The 11,486-nt window shown below is 34.8% G+C and overlaps 1 protein-coding gene across 1 annotated transcript in view; it reads left to right on the top strand.

The window, feature by feature from the left end:
- The first annotated feature begins 256 nt into the window (after positions 1-256).
- The window catches only part of LOC150091401 (uncharacterized), a 77,160-nt gene continuing 65,930 nt past the window's right edge, over positions 257-11,486 (top strand). Inside the window, exon 1 of the mRNA XM_090375364.1 lies at positions 257-447. The gene's annotated coding sequence lies outside the window, so the exon portion shown is untranslated. The remainder of the gene's footprint in view (positions 448-11,486) is intronic.

The raw sequence follows: 11,486 nt of genomic DNA, 5'->3' as shown, positions 1-11,486 counted from the left end.
GAACATACGATAAGCAATAGAAGCCTAGGAGATGGCGGTGGGAGTTTAGACCGGTTAATCCAGCTTGTTTGAAGATGAAGAGAGATAGAGAAAGAGAGACGCTTGTAGTAACTTAACTTACGAAGTAGGATATCGAATGCAAGCTTTAGATACAAATGACCTTTGGGACCATCTGCGCACTCTTCACTGCGCATCCGGACTCATGTGAAGGTCTGTGTGTCCCACTATGAGGTGAAACACACCTACTATACACAGGTATAAAGGAACCTGTAACGCAAGCTCCGTTATTGTTTCGCCGTGCACGACAGGTAACGCAACAGAGGGAGAGCAACAACTTGGCGGACTAGTTGAGAGGTCCGACAGCAAAGAAGGAGCTGGTACGGATAGGCAGTAAATAACGAGGCAGGGACCGATTTAGTTTTGTATTTTACCTGGGTTTGCTACAAGGTGAGAAGAACTGCTTTTTTTTCAAACTAATATTAAAATATCGTCAACAAAATTTTAAAAAGTTTTATAGCTTTAATCGTGAGAAGGTAAGAAATGAACGTATTGGAATAACCGATCTATAATTATAAAATATTCACTGCGAAATGATTATTTATGTGTATAACAGAATATTTTAAGTTCATTCAGTCTCTTCAGGAAGCTCACAGATGATAAACAGATGTCTTTTCAAATTCTCTCCGACTTTTCACCTCCGTTAAATATATCTAGTTAAGTTCGGTCTGTCATATACATGAGGCAACATGCAAATCGATTTACAGAAACATGGACTTTAGTGCACGATAGTTTATGAATCAAAATCGGAAATATGAAACATTTAAATGAACAATTAACATATGCTGGACGAACGACAGAATGTTCCGAAAAGAAATGAGTAACATGATGGTTATTAATTCATAATTAAATAGTTGAGATTTAGCATTTATTACTTCATTACGTTTCATGAAATTGCTATTTTATTTAACTTTAATTAATAATACATATGTGTATATGTTTAATAAGTAGGTATTTATGAATGTATTATTTAATATTAAGATAGTACTTTTGGTTAGGATTATCCGATATTTAACCATTGGGATTTTAATACAGATATTATTTACTATAGTAATTTAATTTTGACTCTGAATTACTATCTGTCATTTTATACCAGAGTGCGCTTACTTATTTAGGATAAGATTTCATCCGCACAATGTGTGAAGCTCAACGGTTAAAAATATCCTACTAGATGGCTAACTTAGTTGACATAGTGAGCTTATGTGCTCATCTTTCGACTGCTTCTGTATCTTACATTACAATAATAGCATTATGCTTCTGCACCAATTATTGAAGCCTGTCCTGTTGTTAAAGAAAGAACTTTACAAATATGAAATGTACTTTCTTGGGCAGCGTTAGGATAACCTGGTAATCGATAGGATAGTTTCAATGTGCCAAGTTTTCTACGAGATAAAATGATCAGTATCATAGACGAATTAACACTGGAGAGAGAGAGAGAGAGAGAGAGAGAGAGAGAGAGAGAGAGAGAGAGAGAATGAATTAGTTATAATTCTTGTGACCCTTTTAAAAGTTAATTTTCAAATAGACGACTGCCAAAGTAGCTGTGGACTTGTAAGTTGATTCGCTGTTTGCTTAATTTACATTTTTACATTTAAATTTAATTGTAAATTTTAAATTTAAAGTGTTTTGTAACCAGGATGCAGTAATAGAAATAACACTTTGGGTGAAGAGCTGACGTATGCTGAGGTGGTTAGCTCGGAATTACAATAGTACACACTTTTGAAATGACTATGGTTCAAGCCACGTAATTGCTAATTGCGGTACTGAATGTATTATTGTCAATATGATTAGTTGTAAACTCTAACGTAGATGATCGTGCTGGAGTATAAATTGAACATTTTTTCTTTTTTAAGTGGGAATGCTTTTGAGGTCCATTTAGTCTAAAAATACGCGATTATGTTCATTATCCGCCAGAGATATCGACTGGTACTTAAGTTCAAAGTTTATTACAAGTTATATTTTCTTCGACACATACTCGCAATAAACACAACAGAAGTATTTTTAATATTAGAATTAATTAACTTTAAAATTTATATCAAGCGAATGTTTCCATTGGGAAGAATGTTGTCTCCGGACATTATGGCGTAGATAATAAAATTAGCCACGTATAACACTTATGCTTAATTCCACTATTATGAGGACAATTAAAGTTAATATATTATGCGAAAATGATGATTAATATCATACAATTTATATAATTATACATATTAAGAATTTATTTATAGATGCTACCTTATTCAGATTGAGAATGTGGATTCTGTGAGTTTGTCTAGTCTGCGGCAACATAATATGATTATGTTGTATCTCGTGCTCTTTGATTCTTTATAAAACTGCGAATTTTTATGAGCCTAAATGTCTCTCATAAATAGATAAACATTACATAGTTGTAAGAAGAAGGAAATTATTGCTTTCGTTGTAATTATTTCTTGTTTCAGGCGCGAGGGTGCATAAGAACTCGTGCTTCGAGTAACCGCGGTTCAAGCCGTAACTGCTAAATACGGTGCTGTTTCTTGTATTCTCTCTCTCTCTCTCTTGTGAACTCCTTTGATCGCGAAGTCTCGTCCTGGAGTATAAACAGAAAATGTATTTGTTTTTAACTCAATTCCTTGGCAATGTGTTGAATACTTGTGTTCTTCATCTCATATACGTAAATTGCATGTTTTCTAAACTCAGTTTTCATGTTTGAATTACGAAAAATCCATTGCCTCCTTACCTGAGACCACCTTGAAAAAAGGTCTGAGGGAATTTAAGAGAGATAGGTAATGGCTATAGCATATATATGTATGCACGGAAAGTATGTGGTAGTTCGCAATTAATTGCTTAAATTTGTTAGTTTATCCTTTATTATTTATGGTAGCCTACTTAACATAGATAGATTTACTCTTTAAATATATTTAGTTACAGTAAAGCATTAACTAGAGCACTGACGACTAACCGGTTAATGTTACTGTTTTATCATAAATTCATTTGGTGTGAGTAATGGATATTCTTGAGCATTCTGTGTCAGTGTTTCTCAACTGATGGGCTACGAAAAGCTGTATATGACTGGTTAAAAATATTTAATGATAAAAATACACACGCAAAAATGTACATACAAGAATATCTTTATAGGGATTTGTTATTTATAGGTGCACCGCAAGAAATCTTTTTTAAAGTTAAGATGGCCAAAAGTTTGAGAAACTCCATTCTACTTAAATATGTTCGAAGATTTGTGTATCGGTTCTTATTGATAATTTGATATACCTTGTATTTATCAATGATCACTTATGTACTAGTTAAATGAATATATTATTTTAGGATGGTGATATAAATTGACGTTAAATCCATGGAAATAATGGCTTGAAGGTAACTTATGTAATAATTATGATAAATCTAACAATACTCTCTATAATCAGATTCAGACTATGAGATTTGTTGGAAGCGCCAAGACACTTAAATATCTCTAGTAAAAGAGGACTTATTCTTGATGATAGTGATTCAGTTGTTAAACCTACTACCCTTAGTCGTTCTGACACATTCATTCTTGAAGTGGCTACATGATTTTGGCCCAAGAAGTTAAAAGCAGTTTTGGAATAGTACTAACCATCTCATATCATCCTCTTTGTATTCTATATTTAGTCAAGAACTAGTGTACTGAAGATTAGAAGGTAAGGTATTCCTCTTGTCCTATATTAATTTTACCTGAGTTAATCATCTGTATTGCTGAAATGAAACAAGTCTGAAGATGGGCGAAGTTTAAAACAGTTACATTAATTTAACTTAATTTAATTTAGTTTATTTGTTTATTTTATTTTTTTTGTGTTTCGCTAGGGCTATGTAACCTTGCTTTCTTGTATCATTTTGCCAATACTTTTTAACTTACTTATCGAGTTTCTAACTTACAGTTCTAAAAACAAATTTTTACCTATGTAGTATTTTGATTAATTCTGGTTCTAGCTTGTGCTTAGTGTCTTAAAAGACTTCGCAATTCCTTCGTTATCAGGCTTGTTGAATACTCGTGTTATTCATCTCAAATAACAATTAGTCCAGATGATCAAATCAATTACTGTTGTAAGATTACCAACAGCTATTATCTGAGAAATAAAGTTAAATTTGCAAGTCTTTTTAGCAAGCACTTCTTTAATGGTTATAAGTTTTGTTCTTTAGTTAATACAAGCATATAATTAAAAATCTTTATTATAACCCTACCTCAGAATAAATAAACCAAAGATAAGAAAGCAGACTTAAACCGTTGTGTATTCAAAGTACAGCAGGACGCAAACTTTATGTGGCATAGAAAATTTATGTGTAATATTTTTCTTTTGCTTCAGGAAACAAAAGGATACCTGTGTAATTTTTCAGTATTTTTTTTTCTGTAGAGAAGGGGAATCTATCTCTTTCAACTGTCTTCAAATAGCTACTCTCTCTCTCTCTCTTTAAAAATTTTTTTAAGTACAGTAACTGTTTTATTTTAATTGATACTTTACATAAGAATAACACCCTACTAACATATCACAGTGTCAGTTCACTATAGTCCTAGAATGCAGCGAACCGCGTACCGATATTACCCTTATTGCATTTAAAGTAGGAACCTTGTTTCAAGGACAAGCTAAAAAGCACACGCATAGACAGTCGCATCCGTTTTGCTTAGACAATCACTCGAATGAAAAACAGAGCGAAACCGCATGGTGCAGGAAAGCTGTAGGTCACCCACCTGTGGCACGCTAGAAATGCCTTAAAGCCAATAGCCCGTGCCTAGAAGAAGGTAGAAGCAAATCGTTTCTTCAAATACAATGTTGTTATAGAAACGCTCATTAAATTTATCTCAAATACGACATTATATAAATATAAGCTGAAACGTTCTAATGTGCAAGTAAATTACTGGAACTGTTTATTTTCATTGAGAGCCACAATACAGTAAGAAAAAATATGATGAGGAATCTGAAGTATTTAGTATAAATTTAGAAAAATAATAGCATTTTTTTGTCTGACTGTATGAGTATGAGTATGACTGAAACCTGGAGTCTAAACTATAAATAATGTTTAAGATTACGCACCTAAATTTGAGAAAAAAGTGAGCAGGTTTCAGATGTTGCAAACCCATTTTGAAGGCCATGATACGAAATAAGATACCGTGAGATGCACAAGCATTAACTATCATTGAAGAATATTCAAATATTCTGTTTTCAGATGCATAACGTTAATGCCAGGTATTGTTTAGAATAAATTACAGGTATGCGACCTGCTCAACTATTTTTAAAACATTCGTGTATTTATCAATATTTCTTTTCTTTTTGAAAAAAAAAGCAATGGAAGGCGATTTGCTTTGTCTTCCCCAGCATTAAGAACTATTAAAACAGCGTTAGCATATACAGTGGTCTCAGACAGTTTTTAAATTCTATTAATGAGGCTCGTGGCAGGGAACAAAAATGCATGGGATGCATATAGATTATCAGACGACACAGAAGCCTATGGCAGATATAAGCTAGTCTATAATCAAGTCACAAAGGAAGTTAGGCAGGCGAGGCAGATTACGAGAAATCCTTGGCAAAGGATGCAAAGAAAAACAGCAAAGAGTTCTTTACTTATGTAAACTCTAGAAGGAAAGGGATGAATCAGATTTGTCCACTTAACATAGATGGTTTCGCTATTGATGATCATGTTCAGATAGCTGATAAACTGAATGAGTATTTTGCCAGTATGCTACTGCAACTGGATCTAGATAGGTTGGGCACAGTGGCGTAGCTACCATGTAGGCTGGCAAGGCAATTGCCTCCAGGCCCGGGCCCTTTAGTGTCCCGGCGTCTTTGGCTGTCTCCTATTTTTGCAATTTTCATTAATTAAGTAGGGGCCCGAAAATGCTCTTTGCCTCCGGGCCCCAAAAAGGGTAGCTACTACTGGTTGGGCAAATGGGCTGAGAAGTGGCAACTGAAGTTTAACACTGACAAATGCAAAGTACTGCATATGGGTAGCAGTAACCCAAGAGAAACTTACCAACTGTGTGGTACTACACTTAGGAAGGTGGAGAATGAAAAAGACCTGGGGGTAATTGTGGAGTCAAATATGAAGTTCGCTGACAGTGCAGACTGGCTGCCAGAGCAGTCATGGAGTCTTGTCAATGAAATATAAGAATTTTGCCAGCAGGGACAGACAGGAAGGTAATTGTCCCGTTGTACAAGGCAGTGGTCAAGCTACACCTTGAGTACTGTGTACAGGTCTAGAGGTCTCATTTTAGAAAGAATGTAGAGTTGCTAGAACGAGTGCAATGAAGGACAACAAGATTGGTGAGGGGAACAAAGGGGTGCTCTTACTAAGAGAGGCTTAAGTTCTGCAAATTGCAGCGCCTGGAGACTAGGCACATGCGATGTGATCTGATTGAGGTGTATAATGTCCTGAATGGGTTGAGCAAGCTCAATGCTGATGGGATTCTTCCTCGTGCTCAGATTAAGAACCTGAGGGGCATAGATTCAAATTGAGGAAAGACAGTTGTAGAATAGATGTGTGGAAATTTGCCTTTAGCCAGCGGGTAGTTGATTGCTGGAACAGACTTCCATTTCTTGTTGTGGAAGTTGATAGCTTAAATAAATTTAAAGCTGAGCTGGACAGGCATTTGGAGTAAATGGATGGGCGAAATGGGAGGGTTTTTTTTTTTTTTTTGGTTGATGCTGCATAAGCTTGCTTTCTTGCATCGTATGCCTCGACTAATGCTGATGTACATAACTATACTGATCCTGTTTCTGCAGCATAGTCGAAGACACACGGTCGTTGACACAATAACAACAGAATAATTTATTGCTTCAAGAATCAAGGCGTCACCGATCGCTCCTATTGTCAGGATATAGTATGCTCTCTTCGTCCTATATCACACTGAACATTTATGACGCATTCTCTGACAGTTAATTATATATATATATATATATTTTTTTTTTTTTTTTTGTCTAGTTGCATTTTGATTCCAGATAAGTTCATGGGATTGATAATCCGTAACGTAGTACCCTCCCCACTTATTACACGTTTTAAAAGGTTTGGGTTCGATTCCCTTCACTGATCGGGCTCTGGGTTGTAGGCAGCCGGAATTAGACGAAGGGTTTCAATCCCAGAGTTGCAGTTTTCCTGTGAACATGTAAATAAACGGTCTCTAAACGCTCTCCACATTCTCTTATCGCCGAGAGATTTAACTGACCAATAGTAGGCCGATCCTGTATAAATGATTTTTATAATACCAAAAAGTAGTAAAAGATAAGTTCATGGGATTATTTAAATTCTATTTTATTGATTTTATAGTATTTTTTGAAAAATGCGATGAGCAGACAAAACTATTAATTCAGGTGAAATGACTATTTTTGCAGCTAAATTATCAGCAGCTAAATTTAGGTATAGTTTCCACGCTCTCAGGAAATCACGAGTTGCAGGTAAATAACTCAGGTTAATTATATGCTGACTTCACGTAACCTAAATAAAAGAGTAAACGTTTGCAAATGCAACTAGAACCACCTCCTGAAAATTTCCGTGAGTTAATCATTCAATTAAATTCGTTAAATGTTCTAAAGCCTCACTTGAAAATTCTTTGAAGTGCACATCATTTTCATAACTAAATAGTTTTCTAAGTTTGTATAGAATGACTGCAGAATATCAATCGAACAGTATGCGAAATGAATTTTACCCTCACGGATATTATAGACTACAGAGACCGGCCTATTTCCTATGTCAGTTCACGTCCCCACATTATTGTCTTCCCTGTAGCGGAAAGAGTGCTGCTGTTCCAAACTTGTTTGATCTCCCTACTTCCTGGTTGTTATGCCTACTGCTTGACGCTTTTCACGAATAGAGAGGGAAAAAAAAAAAAATATCCAATATTTATTTTCATGGACATGTTTTATTTTACTTCAAGGTATAATCGGTGAAATAATGAAGTAAAATAAAACACATCCTTTTTTTTTTCATCTAAACACTTCCTTTTTTTTTTATCTGAGGCGTTATGCAGTTATTCATTTTTCAGCTTAATAAAGATTCAAGGCAAAAGCCTCATCTTATATTGTGAATGCCTTCACAACGAGTTACCTATTCGGTTATACTTCGAATAAGTAATGCTTCCCCAATGGAGAAGACTATTCTTGCAATATGAGGTGTAATGAAACGATGACGCTAATAGTAATTTCATTTAATTTACTGCGTATAGACATGATTCTTTTTCACTTAATGATTAATGGTCATCATTTCAATTTATTTTTTATGATAAAATGGAATTTCAATAGATATTTCTTCAAAGATTTGTCGGAGTTACAAATAAAGTAGGAGGCCTGACGTAGCCGAATGGTTAACGCAAAAGTGTAGTACTGTATTACATTCATTTGAGTTGATTATGGTTCGAGTACTCGTAATTATCGAATAAAGTAATGGGTGTTTTCATTGTCAGAGTGATTAGTTTTAAAATCTTTTGATTATGTAGTCGCGCCGAAGTATAAACAGAACATTTTATTTATTACTCACCGTTTATTATATTGACTTAAAATACAATTTCAGAGTCCAGAGCGGTTACCAACGTACCATGGGACCTCTGTTTAAAATAGGAATCAGTAGTTGCGCTGTGAATACCGCTTAATTATAAAAAAATTCAAGAGTACAGTATTATAAAACATTTGCTGCTTTTTTTTTTTTTTGTTTATACTCCGGCACGACAACCAAACGAGTAGAGTTTACAATAAATCGTCAGTACAAATATTTATCGTATTTAGTGGTGAGGGGCTTGAACCCCGGTCCACTCAAGGAACGCGTATTATGTACCCTCGCTCCTGATCACTCGGCTATGTCAGGCCTGAACTTTTTGTTTGATTACTCACTTGAAGTAAACATCATTTATACATTATAATAATGTTAATAACCGAATACAATATAATATTTATTTTCTTTTCAACAAAGTTTATATCATATAAAAACTTTAAGGATTAACAATCGCCTTTATCATTCAAAATATGTTAATTAAAATTTGTTTACTGTACTGCAGTTGGGGGATTAATATCACTCGATTTGGCCTAAATACCAGAACTGTATAATTAGTATCTTAGAAGCATTACTTAAATATAATACTTCTTTTTACTAAAGTAACTTTAGTTATACTAGAATGTAATTATCTTATATTGAAATGTAAATTAAACATTTAAACAGATAAATTAGCATTACTAAAATATTATTAAGTATCAGGGTTATTTGAAATTGACAAAATGATGCAAGGAAGCAACAGCCTAAAAAAAAAAAAACACTGTCAGCAGCCATCGTCACAATCCCCTCATTTTATTTACCTGTTTCTTTCAAGTATTTGTTAAATCCCTCTTTAAAAGTAGACAAACTTCTAATTGCCACAAAAGTAATGACATGTGGACGTTTATTCCGACAGTCAATCACTTTTTGACTAAAGAAAAAAATTCGGGAATTTATATATACAATAATCTCCTCTTACTTTAACTTTATGCGCCCTCCTCTTTGTGAATGCCATTTGACTAAGTGTAACGATGCCCCGAGCTCACTTTACTCAAACCTTTTAAAGCCTTAAACATCTCGACAGGGTGACCTCGCAGGCGTTCCATGTTTTCAAACATTGCAGCATACAAAGCTGTAGGCTCTCGTGATAAGAATACCACTTTGTGCTCTTAACCAATCTTGTCGTTCTCTGTATCTTCCCAACAGGTACACGTCTTTGTTCAAACGGGGTTTCCGAGCCTGTATTCATGCTGAAGATGTGGCCTAACCATTGCTTTATAGAATGGAATAATCACTTCTTTGTCTCTACTGCTTAACTTCCTGTATATCACGGAAAAAACCCAATAAGTTGTTCTTGCAATCTGTTACAACTTCAACTGCCATTTTCACTATTTTGAGCAAGTGGCAATGATTTTTTTGGCACGAATTATGACTATGAATGAAAAATGGTTGTTTTATTATGATCCAGAGACCAAAGAACAGTCGAGGAAGTGGAGCCCTCCCGTCCAAAGAAGACGTTCTGTACTCAGATGTCTGCTAGGAAGGCCATGGCCTTTTTTTTTTTCCTGTTTTTTTTTTTTTTTGGGACTAGGATGGGATTTTGTTTATTGACTACTGGAAAAGTATAAAACGATAATAATAATAATAATTATTATAACGATAATAATATAATTATTATAACTGATAATAATAGTAATAATAATAATAATTATTATTATTATCAGTTTATTCAACAAACACCCCTGTACAGAAGTTATCTAGGAGGGTGGCTCATACATACATCCATCATAACTTATTATATAGTAACATAGATAATTACATAGAATAAAATATCAGAAAATATATAAATAAATAAAGAGGAATAACTACAGTCATTTTACACATGAATTGAATGTCACAGTCATTCCGTTGAACGGAATATCCTCAGTCCTATAAGTCTTTTGAAGGCACTATAAAGTGTTCATTAAAGGTTTTTATGTGTTCATGGGTACTTGAAGTCTTTTGATATGAAAACTCTTCTTTCTTGAAATGCACATTCTTTATTATATATGTAGTTTGGTGTACAGATCCGCTGTATTGAGCTTCCTGTAGGTTCTATCATGGCAGTACCTGTTCTGGTCGAATTTGAAGTCTCTAAACAATCCCAGAGTATTGGCAGAAAATAGCCGCATTTATCTGTCCGTGTGATGGAGAGCTCTACGGAGACAATGAGGGTAGTGGAGCCGAGCTCCCTGGTGGGGCCTGACCACAAGATTTTCAATTTGAGGAGCATCTAAACACCCAGTCAGAAGTTGTGCTAGAGTGCAGACGTTACGTTGGATGACCATCTGAATCCACGGAGCTACGTTTAAGTTTGTATATAGTATGGATTTTGAAATTGTAAAGGGCTTCCAGGCAATCCTGTTCAACCACCGGAGCACCCAGTATTCCAAGCTGAGAAACTTCCTAATATAAGTATTTGGAGCAGAGGACCAAATTATTGAAGCATAAAGGGATACAGACACAATACATTTTTGGATGTATTGGATCACTAGTTGCTAGTTTCGAATCCCAGTTATCTCCTGTCTTACAGCAAGAGTTTTTATTCTAGTGTTCTGAAAATGCCTTTGGAAGGTAAGGCCCTCGTCCCACGTTACTCCTAGATCAGTGTATGAGCTGACTTTCTTAACCCGTGCTCCATTAATAGATAATTTGATTTGGTGCTCCATTAATAGATAATTTGATTTGATTTTTTATCTTGTTATTAGTTATTGTCAGTTGTGCTGACTTGTCAGAGTTTAGCCATAAACAGCAGATAACTGCTGATGAGTATTCTTTATCATTTTTAGACAAAACTAAATGAGGAATTAAGTCCAAATGCAGGGAAAAGCTCACCCGAGAAATGCTGTTTTTGCAGGCGCGCGCGCACACACACACACATGCGCAAAATTAGCTGAACTATATGTTCTGGTTTTTTCATTATCCCCATATTC

Source organism: Mastigoproctus giganteus, chromosome 1 (genome assembly GCF_048544385.1).
Source record: "Mastigoproctus giganteus isolate SK-2022 chromosome 1, ASM4854438v1, whole genome shotgun sequence".
NCBI classification, from domain to species: Eukaryota; Metazoa; Arthropoda; class Arachnida; order Uropygi; family Thelyphonidae; genus Mastigoproctus; species Mastigoproctus giganteus.
The sequence above is the reverse complement of the archived record's forward strand: the minus strand, read 5'-3'. Positions and strand labels throughout refer to the sequence as shown.